We start from the raw sequence: 25,991 nt of genomic DNA on the forward strand, positions 1-25,991 counted from the left end.
TTTTTCAGTTTTTTGTTCTGTTTTCTGCATTATTTAGTTTTTGTTGTTTTTTGCTTTATTTTTTAATTCTTTTTGCTTTTAGTTTTAGAAAAATTATAAACTTTCTGTTAGTGCCATTAGTTTTCAAATCTGAAAACTCTTTTTTTGTTTCCTTTGTTGCTTTATTTATTTTATTTTGTTTCTACTTACAACAAAATACTTATTGTTGCTATTTTTATTTTTTTTCAGTTTTTTGTTCTGTTTTCTGCATTATTTATTTTTTGTTGTTTTTTGCTTTATTTTTTAATTCTTTTTGCTTTTAGTTTTAGAAAAATTATAAACTTTCTGTTAGTGCCATTAGTTTTCAAATTTGGAAACTCTTTTTTTGTTTTCTTTGTTGCTTTATTTATAAACCGGTGTGAGCGCCCTTTGGTTGGCGAGGTTTTAAAATTCATAGTTTTCAAATGAACTCTGAAAAAGTTGGCATAGCATGTGCATGTACAAAACGGACAATGGTATCATACTCGTCTGTTACAAAGTTGGCATGTTATCATCATAATAGTTGCGGGAGAAAGTCTTCACTTTTTCTTCGCTTGTGTCGTTTGCTTATTGCGCCGTAACCATGGATAATCTTCATCGTTTATCAGGATGCTTGGGTCAGCCTTGACTTTGAAGGGGGGAATTTCATGAAACTTTTCATACTCTTCAGACATGTCTGTCTTGCCCTCCACTCCCAGGATGTCCCTTTTTCTTGAAAGAACTATGTGGCGCTTTGGCTCATTGTATGATGTATTCGCTTCCTTATCTTTTCTTTTCCTCGGTCTGGTAGACATGTCCTTCAGATAGATAACCTGTGCCACATCATTGGCTAGGACGAACGGTTCGTCAGTGTACCCAAGATTTTTCAGATCCACTGTGGTCATTCCGTACTGTGGGTCTACCTGTACCCCGCCTCCTGACAGATTGACCCACTTGCACTTAAACAAAGGGACCTTAAAATCTACTCCGTAGTCAAGTTCCCATATGTCTGCTATGTAACCATAATATGTGTCATTTCCATTGTCGGTTGCTGCATCAAAGCGGACACCGCTGTTTTGGTTGGTGCTCTTTTCATCTTGGTCAATCGTGTAAAATGTATTCCCATTTATCTCGTATCCTTTCCAAATCATTACAGTCGAAGATGGTCCCCTGGACAACAAGTACAGCTCATCACAAATAGTGCTGTCACCTCTGAGACGTGTTTCGAACCAACTGCTGAAAGTCCTGATGTGTTCACATGTAATCCAGTCGTCGCACTGCTCCGGGTGTTTGGAGCGCAGACTGTTCTTGTGTTCATCGACATACGGGGTCACCAAGGTAGAGTTCTGTAGAACTGTGTAGTGTGCTTGAGACCAAGAATACCCGTCCCTGCATATTATTGAGTCCCTTCCAAGCGTGCCTTTTCCAGTCAGTCTCCCCTCATACCACGATTTAGGGAGACCTATCTTCTTAAGGCCAGGAATGAAGTCAACACAAAACCCGATGACATCCTCTGTTTGATGGCCCATGGAGATGCTTCCTTCTGGCCTAGCGCGGTTACGAACATATTTCTTTAGGACTCCCATGAACCTCTCAAAGGGGTACATATTGTGTAGAAATACGGGCCCCAGAATGACAATCTCGTCGACTAGATGAACTAGGACGTGCGTCATGATATTGAAGAAGGATGGTGGGAACACCAGCTCGAAACTGACAAGACATTGCGCCACATCACTCCTTAGCGTTGGTACGATTTCTGGATCGATCACCTTCTGAGATATTGCATTGAGGAATGCACATAGCTTCACAATGGCTAGTCGGACGTTTTCTGGTAGAAGCCCCCTCAATGCAACCGGAAGCAGTTGCGTCATAATCACGTGGCAGTCATGAGACTTTAGGTTCTGGAACTTTTTCTCTGGCATATTTATTATTCCCTTTATATTCGACGAGAAGCCAGTCGGGACCTTCATACTGAGCAGGCATTGAAAGAATATTTCTTTCTCTTCTTTAGTAAGAGCGTAGCTGGCAGGACCTTCATACTGCTTCGGAGGCATGCCCTCTTTTTCGTGCAAGCGTTGCAGGTCCTCTCGTGCCTCAGGTGTATCTTTTGTCTTCCCATACACGCCCAAGAAGCCTAGCAGGTTCACGCAAAGGTTCTTCGTCACGTGCATCACGTCGATCGAAGAGCGGACCTCTAGGTATTTCCAGTAGGGTAGGTCCCAAAATATAGATTTCTTCTTCCACATGGGTGCGTGATTCTCAGCGTCATTCGGAACAGCTAGTCCGCCGGGACCCTTTCCAAAGATTACGTGTAAATCATTGACCATAGCAAGTACGTGATCACCGGTACGCATGGCGGGATTCTTCCGGTGATCTGCCTTGCCTTTGAAATGCTTGCCTTTCTTTCGACATTGATGGTTGGTCGGAAGAAATCGACGATGGCCCAGGTACACATTCTTCCTGCAGCTTGCCAGGTATATACTATCGGTGTCAAGTAAACAGTGCGTGCATGCGTGGTATCCCTTGTTTGTCTGTCCTGAAAGGTTACTGAGAGCGGGCCAATCATTGATGGTCACGAACAGCAACGCCTTTAGGTTTAATTCCTCCTGTTTGTGCTCATCCCACGTACGTACACCATTTCCATTCCACAGCTGTAAAAGTTCTTCAACTAATGGCCTTAGGTACACATCAATGTCGTTGTCGGGTTGCTTAGGGCCTTGGATGAAAACTGGCATCATAATGAACTTCCGCTTCATGCACATCCAAGGAGGAAGGTTATACATACATAGAGTCACGGGCCAGGTGCTGTGATTGCTGCTCTGCTCCCCGAAAGGATTAATGCCATCCGCGCTTAAAGCAAACCATACGTTCCTTGGGTCCTTTGCAAACTCATCCCAGTACTTTCTCTCAATTTTTCTCCACTGCGACCCGTCAGCGGGTGATCTCAACTTCCCATCTTTCTTACGGTCCTCACTGTGCCATCGCATCAACTTGGCATGCTCTCCGTTTCTGAACAGACGTTTCAACCGTGGTATTATAGGAGCATACCACATCACCTTCGCAGGAACCCTCTTCCTGGGAGGCTCGCCGTCAACATCACCAGGGTCATCTCGTCTGATCTTATACCGCAATGCACCGCATACCGGGCATGCGTTCAGATCCTTGTAGGCACCGCGGTAGAGGATGCAGACATTAGGGCATGCATGTATCTTCTCAACCTCCAATCCTAGAGGGCATACGACCTTCTTTGCTGCGTATGTACTGTCGGGCAATTCGTTATCCTTTGGAAGCTTCTTCTTCATTATTTTTAGTAGCTTCTCAAATCCTTTATCAGGCACAACATTCTCTGCCTTCCACTGCAGCAATTCGAGTACGGTACCGAGCTTTGTGTTGCCATCTTCGCAATTGGGGTACAACCCCTTTTTGTAATCCTCTAACATGCGATCGAACTTCAGCTTCTCCTTTTGACTTTCGCATTGTGTCCTTGCATCGACAATGACCCGGCGGAGATCATCATCATCGGGCACATCGTCTGGTTCCTCTTGATCTTCAGCAGCTTCGTCCGTTGCAGCACCATCGTGCACATCGTCCGGTGCATCTTGATGTTCAGTAGCATCACCGTATTCAGGGGGCACATAGTTGTCATCGTACTCTTCTTCCTCGCCGTCTTCCATCATAACCCCTATTTCTCCGTGCCTCGTCCAAACATTATAGTGTGGCATGAAACCCTTGTAAAGCAGGTGGGTGTGAAGGATTTTCCGGTCAGAGTAAGACTTCGTATTCCCACATATAGGGCATGGACAACACATAAAACCATTCTGCTTGTTTGCCTCAGCCACTTCGAGAAAATCATGCACGCCCTTAATGTACTCGGAGGTGTGTCTGTCACCGTACATCCATTGCCGGTTCATCTGCATGCATTATATATAATTAAGTGTGTCAAAAATCATTACAGAACATCATGAATAGATAATTAAGTGACCAAATTAATAAAAGTTCATCATCACATAAAAACCAAAGTAGATACATAGTTCTCATCTAACAACACAAAGCTCTGCAGAGCATCTAAATTAATTAAACCATACATTGAAACTATGTAAAACATTTCAATGCGAAAACAAATGCGATCATAATCACAACCAAGGTAACAACTGATCCAACGGCATAATGATACCAAGCCTCGGTATGAATGGCATATTTTCTAATCTTTCTCATCTTCAAGCGCATTGCATCCATCTTGATCTTGTGATCATCGACGACATCCGCAACATGCAACTCCAATATCATCTTCTCCTCCTTAAGTTTTTTTATTTTTTCCTTCAAGAAATTGTTTTCTTCTTCAACTAAATTTAACCTCTCGACAATAGGGTCGGTTGGAATTTCCGGTTCAACAACCTCCTAGATAAATAAAATCTATGTCACGTTGGTCGGCATAATTTTCATAAACAATAAATGAACCAATAGTTATGAAAAGATAATATATACCACATCCGAATCATAGACAGGACGAGGGCCGACGGGGGCGGATACCAAAACCATCGGCGCACTATATAAGATGCAATAATAAAAGTAAGAAAATAATACAAGTATCTATCTAAACAAACAAGTAATAATAGTTTTCCTTTCAGAAAGAAGATAAGAACAAGAGCTCACCACGGTGGTGCCGACGATGAGATCGGCGCGGGTGATCGACGGCAGTGAAGACGGGGACGGGGCGTGACGGACCGCTAAACCTAGATAAATATTGAGGAAAATGGAGCTTGGCGGTCGAGCTTGGAGAGGAGAAACCTTAAGTAGTGTGGCTCGGGCATTCCATCGAACACCTTGTGTGCATAGGAGGTGAGCTAGAGCACCACCAAGCCCTCTCCCCCTCGGCCAGAAAAAACAGAGCAGTGTGCTCTGCTCTTGCGCGAGGGGCTATATATAGGCACCACTATTGGTCCCGGTTGGTGGCATGAACCGGGACTAAAGGTAACCCTTTTGGTCCCGGTTCATGCCACCAACCGGGACCAATAGTGGTGGGCCAGGAGCCAGGACCATTGGTCCCGGTTCGCCCCACCAACCGGGACCAAAAGGTCCGGACGAACCGGGACCAATGGCCCACGTGGCCCGGCCGGCCCCCTGGGCTCACGAACCGGGGCAAATAGCTCCATTGGTCCCGGTTCTGGATTGAACCGGGACTAATGGGCTAAACTAGCCTGGACGAAAGCCCTGTTTTCTACTAGTGTCCGCACAAGAACATGAGTTGGGGAACTGGTGCAATGGGGAGGTCGGATGGACCGACTAGTAATTTTCAGAGCAAGGAAGCACATGTTAAAGAGGAGGAAGAAGTCGAGCATAATAATTTCAGTTGTATCGGTTGAAAAGCATCAATGGAATAAAGCATGTACCTTCACTAATCTTGCCTTGGAGGAGGAAGACGTCCAGGCATGTATCCTAGAGAAGCAACAGAGGAGGAACACGTGCACCCTCGCCCGTGAGCATAACTGGGCGGTCTGTGCCATGACCGGACTACCCCTAAAGAGGAGAAGGATGACAACGACGGGTCGAACAACTCCGGCTGGATCCATTTTGCGCCTTCGAGCGCTACTTTTCTGACGTAGATGGCAAGGACGCGGGCAAGGGCAAGGGAAACCGTGAATGATCTTTGTCCATAGCTAGTATGTACGTTGAACATGCCAATTTTTGGTAGCCAAAATGGCATGAATTGATGTAGTAGCTGGACGCTTTGTGTTGGATCATAGAGATAGCTTAGTGATGCATGTGGTTGTATGGATTGGGGTTTGCTAAATCAGGTACCCCATTGTGGAAACGGAAATTTAAGGGGTGACCTCGTTGCGTAACGTTGTCAGGAAGGGTATACCTCCCAAAATTATATTTATCTCTGATTTAAGCTTTGGGCTCTGGCACCTCTACATATCTCTGCTTCCCTCTACGAAGGGATTATGTATTTACTTTTATATTATATTACTTTTATGTTGAGTCATCACCTTCTCAAACAAGCACCTGACCTAAGAGCACTATTGTGATCCTCATTCATTGTGTATAGTTAATTTTGAATGCATCATTACTGGATTTATTCTACCATGAATTACAATGTTTAGTCGCTGCTTGAACTTTGGGGGTGCTCTGCATTTATGTTTTGAGGTCTTAGAAAGGGCTAGCGAGATGTCATTATTGTCGTATTATATCATGATTGTTTTGACAAAGTGTTTGCATTTGCGATATCTTATTATTGCTGGCTAGTTGATTATATCATTGATATGAGTTAATATAATTTCTAAGAGTTAATGTTTGCATGGTTAGTCACGATCTTTGCTGAAAATATGGATGCTATTTAAGCATTTGTATGGAAACAAAAACAAAAGAGTTCATAAAAGTTTTTTTCTATCACTCTGAATTGTTTGAAGACAAGCAATGTGTTAAGTTTGGGGGAGTTGATACGTCTCCATCATATCTATTTTTCCTAACGCTTTTGCTCTTGTTTTGGACTCTAATTTGCATGATATGAATGAAACTAACCCGGACTGACGCTGCTTTCGGTAGAACTATCGTGGTGTTGTTTTTGTGCAGAAATAAAAGTTCTTAGATTTGGACGAATTTTTTTGAAGAATTATTTTCAAACAAATAAAAAAATACTGAAATCAAGACCCACTTGAGGGGGGCCAAGCTGCCCACAAGGCACCAGGGCGCGCCACCCCCGTGGGTAGTTGGGCCCACGAGGCTCCGCTGACCCTTATTCCTACTCTATAAAATTCTATTTTTCAGAAAAAAAATAGAAGAGGAAGTTTATCGCGTTTTATGATACGGAGTTGATACGTCTCCAACGTATCTACAATTTTTGGTTATTCCATGCTATTATATTATCCATCTAGGATGTTTTATATGCATTTATATGCTATTTTATATGATTTTTGGGACTAACCTATTAACCTTGAGCCTAGTGCCAGTTTCTGTTTTTTCCTTACTTTTGAGTTTTACAGAAAAGAAATATCAAACGGAGTCCAATTGACGTGCCAATTTTTGATGATTTTTTATGGACCAAAAGAAGCCCCCGGAGTAAAAGAGTTGGGCCGGAAGAGTCCCGGGCCGTCCACGGGGGTGGGGGCGCGTCCTACCCCCTGGGCGCGTCCCCCTATCTCGTGGACGACTCGGAGACCCTCCCGACGTGAGACCTACGCCAAAAATTCCTATAAATACAGAAACCTCCCGAAAATAACCTAAATCGGGAGTTCCGCCACCGCAAGCCTCTGTATCCACCAAAAACCAATCGGGACCCTGTTCCGGCACCCTGCCGAAGGGGAGGATCCCTCACCGGTGGCCATCTTCATCATCCCTGCGCTCTCCATGACGAGGAAGGAGTAGTTCACCCTCGGGGCTGAGGGTATGTACCAGTAGCTATGTGTTTGATCTCTCTCTCTCGTGTTCTTGATTCGGCACGATCTTGATGTATCGCGAGCTTTGCTATTATATTGGATCTTATGATGTTTGTCCCACTCTTCTCTCTTGTAATGGATTGAGTTTTCCCTTTGAAGTTATCTTATCGAATTGAGTCTTTAAGGATGTGAGAACACTTGATGTATGTCTTGCATGTGCTTATCTGTGGTGACAATGGGATATTCACGTGATCTACTTGATGTATGTTTTGGTGATCAACTTGCGGGTTCAGTGACCTTGTGAACTTATGCATAGGGGTTGGCACACGTTTTCGTCTTGACTCTCCGGTAGAAACTTTGGGACACTTTTGAAGTACTTTGTGTTGGTTGAATAGATGAATCTGAGATTGTGTGATGCATATCGTATAATCATACCCACAGATACTTGAGGTGGCATTGGAGTATCTAGGTGACATTAGGGTTTTGCTTGATTTGTGTCTTAAGGTGTTATTCTAGTGCGAACTCTAGGATAGATCGAACGGAAAGAATAGCTTTGTGTTATTTTACTACGGACTCTTGACTAGATCAATCAGAAAGAATAACTTTGAGGTGATTTCGTACCCTACAATAATCTCTTCGTTTGTTCTCCGCTATTAGTGACTTTGGAGCGACTCTTTGTTGCATTGTTGAGGGATTGTTATATGATCTAATTATGCTACTATTATCGAGAGAATTTGCACTATAGTGAAATTACGAAGCCTAGGCCTTGTTTCCTAGCATTGCAATACCGTTTACGCTCACTTTTATCGCTTGCTATCTTGCTGTTTTTATATTTTAAGATTACAAATACCCATATCTACCATCCATATTGCACTTGTATCACCATCTCTTCGCCAAACTAGTGCATCTATACAATTTACCATTGTATTGGGTGTGCTGGGGACACAAGAGACTCTTTGTTATTTGGTTGCAGAGTTGTTTGAGAGAGACCATTTTCATCCTACGCCTTCGACGGATTGATAAACCTTAGGTTATCCACTTGAGGAGAATTTGCTACTATCCTACAGACCTCTGCACTTGGAGGCCCAACAACGTCTACAAGAAGAAGGTTGTGTAGTAGACATCAGGAGTCGCCGCCAAATCCTGTTCTTCATCGGGAGGCCAGCTCTGGAGCCCATTTCGGGCTCCGGAGAGGGGGATATTTGGTCTTCGTCATCACCAACCATCCTCCATCACCAATTTCATGATGCTCACTGCCGGGAGTGAGTAATTCTTCATAGGCTTGCTGGACGGTGGTGGTCTGGATGAGATTCATCATGTAATCGAGTTAGTTTTGTAATGGCTTGATCCCTGGTATCCACTATGTTCTGAGATTGATGTTGTTATGACTTTGCTATGCTTAATGCTTGTCACTAGGGCCCGAGTGCCATGATTTCAGATCTGAACCATTTATCTTTTCACTATTATATCTATGTTCTTGATCTGAACTTGGAAGTCATATGCACCTATTATGTGTTATGATCCGTAAACCCCAAGGTGAAAACAATTGGGATACTTTCCGGTGATGACCGTAGTTTGAGGAGTTCATGCATTCACTATGTGTTAATGCTTTGTTCCGGTTCTTTATTAAAAGCAGGCCTTAATGTCCCTTAGTTTCCTTATGGACTCCGCTGCCACGGGAGGGTAGGACAAAAGATGTCATGCAAATTATTTTCTGTAAGCATGTATGACTATATACGGAATACATGCCTACATTATATTTATGAATTGGAGCTAGTTTTGTATCATCCTAAGTTATGACTGTTATATGATGAATACCATCCAACGAAATCACCGATCCAATGCCTACGAGCTTTTCACATATTGTTCTTACTAAGTTACTATTATTGCTACTGCTGTTACAACTGCTACGAAATTATTACTACCACTACTATTGCTGTTACTATCATTGCTATCACTATCAAACTATCATACTACTGTTCTACTAATCACTTTGCTGCAGATATTTAATCTCTAGGTGTGGTTGAATTGACAATTCAACTACTAATGCTTACAAATATACTTTGGCTCCCCTTGTGTTGAATCTATAAATTTGGGTTGAATACTCTACCCTCGAAAACTGTTGTGACCCCCTATATTTGTGGGTTATTACTGTGCTGCATCATCCCCTCTTCAGGGAATTACCAACGCAGATACAAGCAATCAGAGGAGTATGAGCTCGCCCCGCTAGGATGCCACCGCATTCCGTGCCAATATTGGCGCGGTGAGGGATGGGCTTATGGAGGACCTAGGACTCGGCGTCTGCGTCGCAGCAGGTCTCCGCGTCGATCTGCGTCCACACCCAGGACTCCGGTGGGTAGGCCAGGACCACCTCCGCCGAGAGAGCGGGCGTGAGAGGCAGTGGGTACTAGCAATGGCGACTAGTGGTGTAGAATGCGGTGGATGCGATGGCGGTGGCGGCTGATGGGGTGCGCTTCGGAAAGTAGTGCTGCATGACGAGGAGGAGAGGCGCAATGTTAGGGACAGCGGCTGGAATGTCGCGAACGTGTTTTACCTCCCGCCGCCGTCCACGACAATTGCGACAGAGATGAGGTGGCACCGGAGGAACGCCGAGGCGTGTGCACACAACTTGTTCGACATAATGCTCAAGAGAGAGGAGAGCACGCCTATGTGGCTTTTTGCCAAGTCAGTTACTAACGAGTGAGGCCTACCTATGATAAATGTTCCCAAACTTCCCTAATGTGCTGATTAGTGATATTTGCAAAAAGATTATGCTAGACATGATGATTTCTACCAAAAATATGTATAATAGTGTTTTTTGCTAATCTAGCCTTCAATGTGGTAGTTTCTTGCAATTTACTCAAGTTCGGATAAAAAATAACACAAATCATCCATACATAACATGCAAATAAGTATAGTACAACAATCATGTCGTCCCACACATATTGTCCCTTGAGCTTCATCCAACAGTGTGTGTGCTTAAATGGCCATCCCTCTATCATGTGATACATCATGGCAGCACGTACAGGCTACATAATGTATGGAGCAACATTGAGTGAATGAATGATCTAATCAACAAGTTGAACAAAAAGAAGGAAAACTTACGATCTCCTCCACTACCGCACGCAATGGCCACCTTGCCTCCAGCATACCAACCACGTGATAAAACTTGGCAACGGGTGTCTAAATGGCGTACCATTGATAGAATAACGACTTCACATTGCGATCATGGATGATGTGTATGTCATAGGGCGTAATGTGCTTTCGCGCGTGAAACAAATAATCCACGCTCTGTCACAAGCTCCCCCTTATGCTCCTGCCTACGAAATCCGCGGATACGGCCAACCACGCACCGCACAACAAGTCATCCCGCATGGTCGAGTACCCAGCCATCCTTTGGACTCTAAAAAAGTGACCTGGCGGTAAAATATAAGGTCAATGGCTTTTGACCGAACACCTGGTCGCCGTGGTGTCCGCCATGGATGTCGACGACAGGGGGCAGAGTGTACCTAGTTTTGACCGGGTCCTGTGTGGAAGGCGTCGTCATAAAAGGCAAGTGGGCGCATCAGTGCTGGTTGCGAAAGTCCGGTAATGCCTATGCAACAACCGGGGTGGTACAGCGGCGGCAGTGGAGTAGGAGGTTGCAGATGCAAAGCAAGGGGGAGAAGAGACGAATTGGATGAAAGTGAGACCAGGAGGGGGGATTTTTGTGGGCCGGGGCGTCGGAGTCCTACTTGGCTACTGTCTGGACTCCCGCAAAGGCCCCCTCCCAACTCCCAACTTTGCCTCCATTTTGCGGGAAAACATTTGTCGGGGTCGCTCTTTGGACCGATACAGCCCCACGTTGGATGGCAAAACACGTCTGGGTCGGCGTTGGAGATGCCCTAATTAGGTTTTTTGAGATTGAACCGGCAAACCAGGTTCAAGATCTATAGTTGGTACTGATGCTTATATTTTTCTAGATTTATTTTAGTCTTTTCGGTGATGTCCATTCAGTGGAGCGTGCCGGCTTATTCTTTCGAAGATGCTCATAGAGATACGGTGTGTATGTGTGCGTCATAGGGATACACATATGTGTGTATGTATGAGTGTCTGCATCTGTACTGTGTTAACAAAAACAAGACCCTGATAAGTGCCACATGTGTGGCACGAACACATGACAACTCCGAACGAGTTTTATTACAAGTATAGTAAGATAAGGATGTCAACTTTAGTTGTCAAGTATAGCAACTTTCTTGTTGGATGGCAAGTTTTAATAGTTTTTTTTCTTTTCGGATGACAACTTTAATTGTAAAAAATGTTACGACAAGATTTTCCTTTGTGCCATACGTGTGGCACTTATAAAAACGTCACGTAAAAAACTCCCCACAAAAATGGTTTTACCGGGTATTCATATGATTTTGGGGAGATTCTTACGGGTGTGCTTTAGTAGGCTGGTAAACATGTTCTTTTTTCATTTATATTTCTCAGTCGAACACGCTGCCAAGTAAGATGCAAGGCACAAAAGCACAGTCACGATCTCCTCCCATTGCTCACTCGATCATTACCTATTGTCCTGCTGCAGGCTGCATCTTACCTTTTCCCCTCGAGCCACCGACCACTGCTTGCCTCTCCCTCGCTCGCATCTCGCCCCTGTTCTCGTCGCCTCTGTTCTCGTCGCCTCTGTTCTCGGCCCGATGGGCGCTTCAGATTCGCTCTGGCTTGCCGCGCTCGTCGGTGCCTTGCTCATTGGCGCGAGCAAGTAGGTGCAGGTGCACTACTGCAACTCACACTGCCCGCCCCTATGGCCCGTGCGTGTGCAGACCCCGTGTCCCGCGATCCCGACATACCCTGCACCGTGATCACGAACTCCAACTCCAGCAACGACGGCGGCCAGTAGGGAGGGATCGGCTTCGGCAGGGCGATGTAAAACAACTATTTTATACTAAAGTTCCATGCTTATATTAAATTAATAAGTGTATTATATACAATTGTAATTAATATAATTTTTCAATTACTTAGTAAGATAACAGTGTTTCCAAATAATATTAATGTTATTCATTGTTATAAAATTTTAATGAATATCATTGAAACTTTTGATTCTGCAAAATTTAAATTTGATGTTGTACCAATTTTTTATTGTTAAAAATATTTCCAATTTATTTTCTAATATTGCATAAACTATATGGTGTATACACATATGTTTCTATATTTATGAATGTGTTTATATATCTTTTAATATTATTAAATATAATGGTAGAGATTTCAAAATCATATACAATAACAAAAAAATTAATAGTGTTTTCTAGTGTATATTAGCCGGCTATATTCATAGAAACTTCTAGGGCATAGAAAATGTGACTCGCGAGTTGGGTTTAGTAATAGAATCATCAGAGAACCAAAAATGTTGTTGATTGTAGTTTTGTGTATGATTCGATTATCTGACATGCTCATCCATATGGACTTAATTTCATTTGGTGCAAATGATATGTCCTACCTGTTTCTCAAATTAAAACTTGTGCATTGGTTTAAACACTGAAATCTAGTTGACATAATTTTCATTATGATAATAAGACATCCATCTAGAAGAAAGATAGTGTATTTGAACTCAACTTCGCCAGTCGATTTGGTTTGCCTCAGCGTGATATAATGTATTAGTATGTGGTGCGAACTTACGCTCCTGCAAATCAAGTCTTTATTTTCAGCATTTAATAAACATTCATATCTATAATGTGTAATGTATAGTGTTCGGTAGTATAATTTGTAGATTGGACACTCTCCTCTTGGGGCCTAGGGCGGTCGCCCCTTTTGCCCAAGCTATGGGCCAGCCCTGTGCATTTTGTTGCATATATTCTCAGGAAATCATCATTTTCAGTGTTCAAATCTTATCATGGATCTACTTATGTTCTGAGGAAATCATTATTTTCAGTCAATATACATGCATGATGTAGCTGAGACAGAATCAAACACCCTTGTGATCCATCTGAGATAGCCTGGTTCACTCCTCAACACATGTAGGGGAAAAGAGACCGGGCCCCTAGTCTATTGGGCGGATCATTACAGATACTATGATGCACAAAATGCTTTGAAGTGGCATCAGTGTCCATCCATGGTGCATCATTACATACAAGGTTTCTCAAAGGTGTGAGGACAACAATTGAATCTGGAATCACCAAGCAATTTACTGAAGCATCAGCCGCTTGAATGTCAGGATAACAACTCATAAATGCTTCCAAAACATAATGAACAAAACTCAGTTGCTCTGCAGAAAATGCTCTCCTTTGGCATCACCTCATAAGCAACTAACTACATAGAAATAATCTATTGTCAAGAGTATCTTGCTACACGAACAACATGCACGCCTAACAAAACAAGAGATTTACTAAGATCATTGCTTCTTGAGAACCCCTCATCATGAAGCAAATCCTTTTATAAGTTGGAACATAACGGATTTTTGTGTGACAGGTTATATCATGCTGGGTTTAGTCCCACATCGGTTGTTGGGTTTAGTCCCACATTGTTGGGCCCATGGACCCGGGATTGCGTAACAATAAAGAAGACCAAAAAGGTGTTTTAGTTTTCATGTCTGTCTCCTATTAATACAGCACTACAAGTTCAAAATTAAGGCCACTGCCATGTAAAGTGGCGAAAACCCTAGCATCTAAAGAGACTTCTTTCGCTAGCATGTCATCAAACAGGCTCAAAGCCTCTCGAACGTTTCCACTCCTAACCAACCAGATGCACTACGGGCTCCGCAGGGTATCCATCGCCGATGTGCCTTACCAGATTGGCAACCTCGGGTCTCCTCCCAGACCCAAAGTGTTGGCCAAATAAACCGCGGCGGCGGCCAGCACATGTTGTGTGCGTGTGTGTGGGCGCGAACGGGTCATGTCGGACGCGTCGGGTTCGTGGGAAGTGTACGTGTGCATGCGTGTGGTGCACAGGCGTGTCCGTGCATGAGTACACCATGCGCGTGTGTGTAGGTGTAGGTTGTTGGCAAGCTGCGCGGCCCCATCGGGCTCGTTCTATTGGTGCTCACCGCGAGTCGGGCATGTCCGAGCGCGTTGCGGGCGTGGCCAGAGCGTTCGGAGTGTGGGCACGATCGGGGCGAGTGGAGGCGTGGGTACATGCCCAGGGCGCCGTCTCGGGGCTATAAAGCCGTGTGGTGACCATTGTAACAGATGTGGTGCCCGAGTTCATGCTTGAGGAGTGAAAAGGCTGTTGGTGCGGCGGGCCTTCACTAGTAGAAAACGGGCCATTAGTACCGGTTTGTAAGGGCCTTTAGTGCCGGTTATGGAACCGGCACTAACGTTTCGGCACTAAAGCCCCCCCCCCCCATTTAGTACCGGTTCAGCATGAACCGGTGCTAAAGGGGAACCACGTGGCACGAGCCAGCTCCGGGGGCCGGGAGCCCTTTAGTACCGGTTGGTAACACCAACCGGTACTAAATGGTTGTGGGTTTTTGTTTTATTTTGTATTTTCAATTAAATTTGTGTTATCAATTTAATTTAGGATTGTTTTACGTTATAATGAGTTGTAGTCGTCGTCATCATCATCATCATCATCGCATATTAATAAATAAATAAACTCTAGCTAGCCAAAAATCATCGTAGTCGTCTAATTACCATTATTTAATCATCATAGTCATTACCGCGCTAGCTATCTAATCATCATCAACGCTGGCTAGCTTAAAGAGGAAACATTCACTTTGTAACAGAAGCAAAGATATCATCAAGTTCAACATAATCGTCACCAAGATCGAAGTTCAGGACACGGACATGAGACAAGTACTAATTAAGAGCATGAACTAGTAGCTACTGATCCTGCTGCTCCCTCTCGGGTAGAATAGCATAGAACATGTATAGCTCTCCTGATTCATCATACTGGAGCATGCAGATGAATCTGTCTCCTAATCTTGGGTTGCGCTTCACCTTACTGCCCCCTAGTACTTCTCTGCGATCGTTAACAATTTTGCTCCAATCTTTCACTATTAAGCATTCTTCGCTTTCAGAAATCCTGAATGCACTCATGTGCAATGTAGGAAATCTTGGTCGTAAGCTAACCATTGACATGCGACCTTTTGTCTCGATCCACTGAGGCACAACTGTCATCGGAAGTCCCTGTTGAACAACATCGTATAGTAATTAATATACTAAGCAATGAAAGTTTAGCTTCAAAAATAATGTATGCAAAAGATGCATTAATTAAGGACAGATATTTAAAATCTTATCATCTTTTGATTATAGATGTGACCGTAGTTCAATACGATCACCATTGGTCGCATGTTTTGAGTACTAACATTTCTAAGTTTAGGAAAAAAAATTGTCTTGACAGTATTAAGATCCTCGAGCCATGAAACATAATGACTTATCTCCTCGCAGTTTAGTTGAGCCCCGGAGTAGTAGTAGGTCCTGTCTACCAAGCGTCGGACATGTTTCCTTGAACCGAAATAAGCTGACAATACAAATTAGTTGTCAACTATTTTTGAATAAACTGTATGAAAGACATAAACATATGCACGCATGGTTGAGAAAAACTCACCAAATGGTAGAACTGGAGGCGTTTGCACATCGACCCAGATGTCTATATTACCTTCAATATCATCTTCCAACCGAATATCAAAGGTGATAACCATATCAGGCTCAAATGCATAAGTCTTGCATAGTGCTTGCCAAGTTTTACATTCAAAATGGGTGTGTGTGTCTCCATTATATAATTTGATGTTGAAAGTATACCCATGCTCCGTCTTCAAGTAAACTCTCTTTACCTCCATATCATCTATAGCACTAAAACCTATCTTATCCAAGACAAAAATTCTTGCATGGCAGAGGATGCGCTAGTAGAATAGTGAAAATTTAAAATTATAAGTTGAAGCAAATGAAGCATAAGTTTTGCATTCAAATAATAATTGACAAAGTGACTTACTGTATCAACTTCGAATGTCTCATCCAGCTTGATGCTGAAGCGCCTACCATCAACAAGGAAATTTTGGTCGCACAGGCCGCGTTGGTCTTCACAGTGTCCGCACAAAATAAAATCTTTTTCGTCGTCAGATGACATTTCCTATGTTCATATAGGTGAAACATTAAACACCTATATCTAGCCAAATATATATTCATCTAACATTTGACATTAATATATCTAACTATATATTCAATTGACATTACTATATATTTAAATTTTCTATCTAATTCATCTAACATTCGACATTAATCTAACATTTATATAAACTCAAAATATATAAAAAATTAAATAAACAGAAAAACTCATTAACAAATAATATTTTAATTAGATCATCAAATCTCATATACCTAAATTTTCTTACTAAAATAAACTAGTTATATTAATTATTCAACTATTTCTAATCTCATATACCTAAATTTTCTTACTAAAAATAAACTAGTTATATTAATTATTCCACTAGTTCTAATTTCACATACCTAAATTTTCTTACTAAAAATAAATTAGTTATATTAATTATTCAACTAGTTCTAATCTCTAGTTCGACAATTTTTCTATCTATCTAGCTAATTCATCTAACATTCGACATTAATCTAACATTCGATCATCTAATTAACTTTTCTAAAAAACAGAAAATAAGTAAAAAAAAATGTGTGTGTGTGTATGTGTGTGTATGCATGTGTGTGTATATATACGTATATGTGTGTACGTATGTGTGTATGTGTGTGTGTGTGTATGCGTGTGTGTGTGGTATATGTGTGTGTCTGTGCGGCCCCGTACGCCGCCGCCCCGTACGTACGAGCGGGGGCGCCGGCGTACGGGGCAGGGGCGCCGGTGTGTGTGTGTATGTGTGTGTATGTATGTGTGTGTATGTGTGTGCGGGAGCGAGAGAGAGACGTACGGCCGCGGCGATGGCGACGGACGGCGGCGGCGTTCGGGGCGGCAGCGCGAGACGACGACGACGACGGGCGGCGGCGGGGACAGTGACAATGACGACGGACGACGGGCGGCGACGACGGGATCGAGCGGCGCGCGCGGCGGAGGTTGGAGAAGAAGCGGGGATGAAACTGAAATTTTCGTAAGAGCTATATATATAGGATGGGCCTTTAGTACCGGTTGATGGCTCCAACCGGTACTAAAGCCTATTTTCGTCAGGCCAAGCAGCGGGAAACGAAGGCTTTTAGTACCGGTTGGAGCCACCAACCGATACTAAAGGGGGGGCCTTTAGTACCGGTTGGAGCCACCAACCGGTACGAAAGGCCTTGCGCTGCCACCCCAAAGTTTAGTCCCACCTCGCCCGGCGAAGGGCAGCCGCACTGGTTTATAAACCCAACCGCGGCTACCTCTTCGAACTCCTCTATATAGCAGGCTTCTGGGCCTAATTAATTAGGGCGCGCTGCCCTGTGAGTCTGCTGGCCCTCCTGGGCCTGCATTTGCACACCCTAGGTCTGGTAGACCCACAGGGCAGTGTGCCAACAAATTTGTTATATAGTTTTTTCTTTTCTGCATTACTTATTTTCTTTTATTTATTTTTGAGTAGTTTTTATATAGTTTTTTCTTTTCTGCATTATTTATCTTCTTCTATTTATTTTTGAGTAATTTTTTTTGTATAGTTTTTTTATTTTCTGCATTATTTATTTTTGTATAGTCCGAAACCCTGATACTCGAAAAGTGTTTGTCCAATTTGTATACGAAGTGCGTCCAGTTTTTGCCGTGACCCTCTCTACTCTTTCGCGCATGCTATGCGGGTGATATGATGATACCATGCCAAGTTTCAACATTTTCAGGATTCATTTTGTAGTCATTTTCAATTTCACGGTCATTTAGCTCTCTAAACAATTAGGTAAATGACCGAAAAACAACAAATGATGTCAGAACATGTTGGAAATTGATGACGCCGCTTCAAATGCTGCATACTGAACACAAAAAAAGTACGGAGTTTAAATAAGTTATTAAAAATAAAAAAGAGGTGCAATGCTGGTTAATTTGCTTCAAGCCATTCGGAATAGTGTAGACTGCACTGCACATAGCTCAGTGCAATCTATGCTATTCCACAAGGCTTGAAGCTAATCAACATGTAGGTGAGCATCGCAACTCTTCGTCATTGTCTGTGCACTCACGGCATATAAACCGCTCATACTGCCTCTCTCTTGGCGAAGATCACAAGATAGTTTGGTTAAATTGCATTACTTGTAAGTCCAGTTAACATGGATGCTTATGATGCAAGTGCAACAGAAAAAGTGAAAATTTGGCACAAATAGGTAGTTGTGTAACTAAAATAGGTAGGAGGAGAGATAGCTCTTATGTCACAAAAAAAAAGTTGTATCAAACCTTTTATGTCGGATCTAGAACAAACCAATCGGTATCGCCATCATACAGCCCAACCGTGGCTCGTGATGCATATATATGCATATCAAATGCACGGTTGGACGTATGATGGTGAATCCGAATGATTTGTATTCAGTCGATGAACTGGTAGATGTATGCAGTTGATGAACTAGTAAATGTATGTAGTCGATGAACTGAAAGACTTATGCAGGGAAGGCGAGAGGTGGGCTAGCTATATATAGGGTCGTCTGGCTCACAAAGTGATTGTGGTAGTTTCGATCCAACGACTCACATGAGCTAGAAAGAAACACACTATCCGTGTGATTCTTCCTGATTGGTGGGATGCACATTAGTACCCACTCCGGACTCCGAAACCCTGATACTCGGAAAGAGTTTGTCCAGTTTGTACACGAAGTGCGTCCAGTTTTTGCCGTGACCCTCTCTACTCTTTCGCGCATGCTATGCGGGTGATATGATGATACCATGCCAAGTTTCAACATTTTCAGGATTCATTTTGTAGTGATTTTCAATTTCACGGTCATTTAGCTCTCTAAATAATTAGATAAATGACCGAAAAACAACAAATGATGTCAGAACATGTTGGAAATTGATGACGTCGCTTTAAATGTTGCATACTGAACACAAAAGAAGTCCGGAGTTTAAATAAGTTATTAAAAATAAAAAAGAGGTGCAATGCTGGTTAATTTGCTTCAAGCCATTCGGAATAGTGTAGACTGCACTGCACATAGCTCAGTGCAATCTATGCTATTCCGCAAGGCTTGAAGCTAATTAACATGTAGGTGAGCATTGCAACTCTTCGTCATTGTCTGTGCACTCACGGCTTATAAACCGCTCATACTCTCTCTTGGCGAGGTGGGACTAAAAGCAGCTTGCCATAACCTCATTAGTACCGGTTCATGGTAAGAACCGGCACTAAATGGTGATGGTGGGGCCATAGCCTGACTGCAGGATGATGCAGCCTCTTTAGTACCGGTTTGTGGCATGAACCGGTACTAAAGGTTCGCCACGAACCGGTACTATTGATCGCCGCCACGAACCGGCACTAATGTACACATTAGTGCCGGCTCTAATTCAAACCGGCACTAATGTGCTTCACGTTTGACCCTTTTTCTACTAGTGCTTCATGCGTCGAAAAACCTCTCGTGTCCACTGTTCCATCTTCTTTGTCCTTCTTCCTTCTTGGTTCGTGCCAGAGAGAGTGACAGCAAGAGAGAGGGAGAGCTAGGACGAGCTAGGGGAGGAGCTAGGGTACCACCAATTGGCATCAGAGCTTCGGTTGGGGAGTGATCACCAGCGGCCATGGCCCTCGTACCGCACAGTGGTGGCGGTGGCATGTTCTCGCTGCCGGTCCCGCCGCTGACCACGACGAACTACATCTCCTGGGCGATCAAGGTGGAGGCCATCCTTGATGTCCAGGGGCTATGGGGGGTGGTAGCTCCGGAGGAGGGCACAGCGATCGACGCCAGCAGGAGCAAGACAGCGCGGGTGATGCTCCTCAGCGCACTGTTGGAGGAGATCCTGCTGCAGGTATCGACGAAGCCCACCACGAATGAGGTATGGGACTCTCTCAAGATGCGCTTTGTCGGCGCCGATTGGGTGCGGGCGGCGCAGCTCGCGACTTTGCGGGGGGATTTCGACCGCCTGTGCATGGACGATGCCGACGACCTGGATGTGTACACCAGGAAGGTCAGCAGCATGGCGGCCAGGTACGCCGGACTTGGTGAAACACTCAACGATGCGACGATGGTCAAGAAGCTGCTCGACACCGTGCCGGACCGGCTGTACGCTGCGGTGGTCGGCATCGAGAAGTTTTGTGATGTCGAGGAGATGCCCTTTGAGGAGGCCCTCGTGCGTCTGAAAGCATTTGAGGAGAGGACGCGGCGACGCGCGCAGGCCGGCGGGGAGCGAGCAAGTGAGCAGCTCATGATAACCACGGCACAGTGGGCGGCACGGCGACGTCAGCAGGGCGGAGGCGGCTTCATCGATCATGACGATGATGGCGTGGGCAGCACGGCGCCGGGTGGCGGAGGCAAGCGGCCCGGACAGTATTACAGCTGTAGCCAACGCGGCCACTTCAAGCGCGAGTGCCCCAAGCTGTGCAAGGCGCAGGCGATGGAGCAAACCCTCCTCGCGGATGCCAACGTGGAGAACGATGGGCTCTTCTAGGCCATGGCTTAAGGGGGTGAGTGTTGCCCAAATAAGCCGCGGCGGCGGCCAGGACATGTTGTGTGCGTGTGTGTAGGCGCGTCGGGTTCGTGGCAAGTGTGCGTGTGGTGCACGGGCGTGTCCATGCACGAGTACACCGTGTGCGTGTGTATAGGTGCAAGTTGTTGGCGAGCTGCACGGCCTGATCGGGCTCGTTCTGTTGGTGCTCACTGCGAGTCGCGCGCGTCCGAGAGAGTTGCGGGCGCGACCAGAGCGTGCGGAGTGTAGGCACGATCGGAGCGAGTGGAGGCGTGGGTACGTGCCCAGGGTGCCGGCTCGGGGCTATAAAGTCGTGCGGTGACCCTTGTAACAGTTGTGGTGCTCATGTTCGTGCTTGAGGAGTGAAAATGCCATCGGTGCGGCGGGCGTTCGTGCGCCGAAAAACCTCCCGTGTCCATTGTTCCATCTTCTTCCTCCTTCTTCCTTCTTGGTTCGTGCCAGAGAGAGTGAGAGAGAGAGGGAGAGCTAGGACGAGCTAGGGGAGGAGCTAGGGTTCACAAAGAGGCAATCGACTTGTGTCTTATATGTGATTCGTGTGGGGCAATCTTCCCCGCGTCGGCCTTGGAGAAGAAGAACCCAAGCTCGCCCTCCTTTCCCGCGTCGTAGAACTTGTGGATCAGAATGTTACAGGTCAGTCTACGCCACAAACCTGTTATAGCTGAACGCGAACTTGGCAAGCTAGAAGTTGCCGGCTCGGCACAGGGATGAGATCAGAATATTGTATGTTTGCACGTTGGCTGTTATGGTCTTCTTGAGCAGATCCGTGAACATCCTGATGACACTCAGCCACATCATCTTGTTGGATAAATGGTCCATGACCGTGTTATCTATCTAGTTACTAAGCTCCCTTGAAATCCTTGCCTCTAGTGTCTCGGGGCTGAGGGGAGCGTTGTTGGCCCATTTGTCAATGTGTGTCCATTGCTTAAGTGTGTATGTGTATTAGTATGTGTTATTGTATCTCTCAACTGCAAAGTATATGTATATTATACTTCTATATCTTTTTCCTTCGTATATACATTGTCTTGAGTCAAATTCAGTGTAAATTTGACCAAGTTTCCAGAAAAATATTAGCATGCACAATACAAAACAAATATCATTAGATCTATCACGCAATTTTTTTAAATATAACTTGATTAAACTTTACAAAGTTTGGCTTCAGAGAAATCTAATACGGGGAGTAAAAAGAAACAAATGCAGTATATAAGAACATCATTGTGATTCTCATTTTCCAGGTAGCTACCCAGAACATCATATGCCTGACTTTTAATGTGCATGTTTGACTTTTTAATATTTTTGGTATTTTACAAAAAATAATCAGTAAGAGCATCCACAGCCGGACGCCTCAAACCATCTCTCATATGCCGGCGGACGCGCCCAGTCAGTGACCAGACAAGAGAGAAAAGGAAAAAAAGTTACTCAACCAGACCCCTTATATCTTCTTTATATGTCCAGGCTGTCCACGAACCCTCATATCCATCTCAAATATGGGGAGGATATGAGGGCTCGTGGACACGCCCAGACGTGCCCGGTCAATTCGTCACGTAGGACGCGGCCCCGCCCCAGACTACATTTTTATTTCTTTCTTTATTCTTTTCTTTCTCTCTCTTCATCTCCACTAATCATGTGCAAGTGACGGGACATATGAGGAAGAAAATGAGAATTATGGCTGCACGGATGAACAAATAGGGGCTCAAAACGGACCCGATCACTGACAGAGTGCGTCGGTGGGTGTTTGAGGGGTCAAATTAGAGCCACGTGGCTAAAGATGCTCTAAACATGACCAAATGCTCCCTAGAGCCGAATTGAAACTCACAATTTCATAATGTAGTGCATTTTTTAAAAATCAAACCACACGAACTTTGACCAAGTTTTTTGAGAAAAACATTTACATCTACAATACCAAGCATATATCATTAGATTCATTATAAGAAGTATTTTCATATTTAGATATTTAGAATTGCAGATATAAATAGTTTTCTCTATAAATTTGGTCAAAGTTTGCAAATTTTGATTTTAATATAATAATCTATATGCACTATATTATGGAACAGAAGAAGTATTTGAATAGATACCTTGATAGCTCTGTGTTTTATAATGCATGCAAGAGGCCGATGACAGATAACTCATCCAACTTGATTGATCGACGCATTCCATTCGGTGGTAACATGCACGAATCACCCACTGAACTAACAATTTAACCTATGATCAACAATACTATGTAAGATAATTAACTAACAATTATGGACAAAAGGTGAGTAGACTGTAATAAAACTACGTAGAAAATAAATAGGCGAGACTTAACTCACGACTAAAGAACGACGCGGCAAAGCGCGTGTCACAGTCTAGTAGGTCACAACGTAACCTCGAAGCTCTGCTCTTCGCACCGCTCCAGCACCTCCTTAGCCACCCACGTATCTAGATCCTTTTTTTTCGGAGACGTATCTAGATCCTTAGTGGCATAGTCCAGCAGTATGTTGGGGCCGACCACGGTCAGCTGTAGCCCCTTGGCGACCATGATCTCCAGCTGCCAGAATGCATCCTCAATGGTTCCAGACCGGCAGAGCCCAGCAATGTAGGTGATGTAGGTCACCGCATCAGGCACCCACCAGTTCCAGACACTGTCCTCGATATCCCTGACCCTGGAGTGTACTGACCATCATACAACTGTCGTCGATATCCCTGACCCTGGAGTGTACTGACCATCATACATACTGCAGTTATATCCATACAAATCATCTGTAGATATATCCATACAAATCATCTGTAGAATCTATAGATCTAGAGCAGAATGAGAAAGCAACCGACAGAAATGGCATATTTGAAAGGGCGTGCGTAGGGGGTGGTGTTGCCGCTCATCGTCGCCAAATGTCAGTGTTGTGCCAATGTATCGTGTCATTGTCACGTAACCCTCACCTCATGTACTGTATATTTTCATTATATAGGTGTTGCTAATCGTTGTCAAGCAACATCCACATCGCCAAGAAATTATTAAAGTTTGAGAAGCGAATCAAACAAAGTGAACCCAGAGAAGACAAGCGGGGTGATAGGATGGGAATATCTAGGAAGTGATGATTGTGGAGAATCGAGTGACTGTCGGAGATGAGAGGTATGAAGACAAGATTTGCGGCAGGAGATTTGAACTGGTGTGTGCATCCATTGTGAAATGGAATACCATTTAATTATAGGTTTTATTTTTCAGTTTGAATAAATTAGAGAGTTTGTTCCGTTAAATAAAATGGTAGGTGACACAAATAGAAGAATAACATTAATAGATTGTTGGGATGTAGTCCATAAGAAGCACTCGTCAAGTCACTCCGCCGAGTAATCTTTTTTCTTTTCAATCATATTTTGCACATGGCAACACACGGGCATTCATCTAGTATAAATAGAACATAAATACAAAACCAAATCATGATTATTGATACCTAATTGATCGACTGTTGGGCTGGCTATTCATATCGAACAAAAAAATTATCAAGCGGTCAACTGGAAGGGCCCACCATAGAAGAACTTGCCATTGATCAGGGAACTCACAGAGTATGTGTCCGGGCTACTCATATACCCGGACAAGTTGGGGGACAAGAGCGAAGCTTGGCCGTTCAGGTCAACGATTTGGATGTTGGTGAAGGATGCAGCCATGGCCGTGGCCATGGCCTTGTCTGTTGGGAGATAGCCGCTGCCCATTGGAACAAGATCTCCAGTCCAGGCTACCACCACACCTCCAATATGGATGTGGGTTGCCCGATCTGCCAAGACACCAGTGAACAACGACTTGGGGTAACGACCGATTAACGTAGGGTCACGCTGGTTAAGTCCGCAATGCACCATCCAGTCTCCCGATGCACCATCCTACAATAACATATCTTAATTAAGCTCATGCATGACGAACAAAAATTAATAATTTGGTAAGATATTTCTTCTTATATTTTTGCTGCTTAGATTGTTTGTATATGCACACCAAGATATTCTTGTTGACCCCTACCTTGAGGAGTTTGATTGTGATGGTTTGCTTGGTTCCGTTGGGCCGGGAGACGGATTCAATGATGTCGCCAAGAACTAAGGCCGCGCCAGCCTCAGGCTGGAAACCTGGACAATTTGTGTTGCCACAGCGCTTTTCGGACCCATTAGTCTGCATGAAAAAAAAACAGAAATATAGCCCATACATATGCACTAATAATTAAGAAAAAAGGAGCGCTCAATGCTCGACTCATAATACTTACCGTCCAAACAGCACTTAAATGAGTGCGTGAATCACCGAACAGGCGTGGGTAAACCTAGCCAGTACAAAATAAACAGGTGATAACTTATATGAGTATAATAAGACTATTATAAGATTGTATGATTCATGTTACGTCCCAGCCGAATTTTTATTGGGGCTGTTCAACGAGCAATTAAGATCCTACCTCCCAGCCGATTTTGATGTAGTTCTCATCGGATGCACCGTCTTCTCCACTAGAGACTTGGACACCAGCCGAAGTGTACTGATTGTTGCTTAGCGACAACGCGTACACATCCATGGTCACGCTGACTCCATAGTAACCAGCCGATTCAAACGCTTGCAACCGGTGAAAAGCCGACTACGTACGTGATGCATGCATGCATGGCAAACGACCAAGAATAAAATTTTAGTAAGATTATTCAAACCAAATGAACATGCACGCATATCACCGTTAGTAGTATTATTCCCCGCAAAAAAAAGTACTAATATAGTATATAGTAACTGAAAGGGAAACAAGTAATCATGAGGTATTAAATAAGATAATGAGACTCGTATATACATACGTCGTAGGTTTTAAAGGACTCAGATTTACTCGCATCCGCCCATCCGTGAAGCAATCCCGGTGTTTGAATAAAAAAATCTGTTTCGTTGTTGAACTTATGAATAAAAAATAAGATAAATCAGTGGCATGTTGATCAAAACAGTACTAGCTTTGCTATTACGACGCTTGGTACAAACGCACATACCTCTTGGCTTGTTGGGTAGAATCCATTGGCTCCACAGACGAAAAACAGCACGGCGACAATACAAATAGAAAAGTAAGCCATGACGACGACTTGTCCGTCAGCTATGTTGATCTTTGGCAGAAGAAGCGCCACAATTTATATGGGTGCTTGGTTTCGCTT

The 25,991-nt window shown here is 44.0% G+C and overlaps 1 pseudogene; it reads right to left on the reverse strand.

Moving 5' to 3' along the window:
• LOC119358374 overlaps nt 1-25,384 on the reverse strand; it is a 34,451-nt pseudogene extending 9,067 nt beyond the window's left edge.
• Between the last annotated feature and the right edge of the window lie 607 nt (nt 25,385-25,991).

Source organism: Triticum dicoccoides, chromosome 2A, assembly GCF_002162155.2.
Source record: "Triticum dicoccoides isolate Atlit2015 ecotype Zavitan chromosome 2A, WEW_v2.0, whole genome shotgun sequence".
NCBI classification, from domain to species: domain Eukaryota; kingdom Viridiplantae; phylum Streptophyta; class Magnoliopsida; order Poales; family Poaceae; genus Triticum; species Triticum dicoccoides.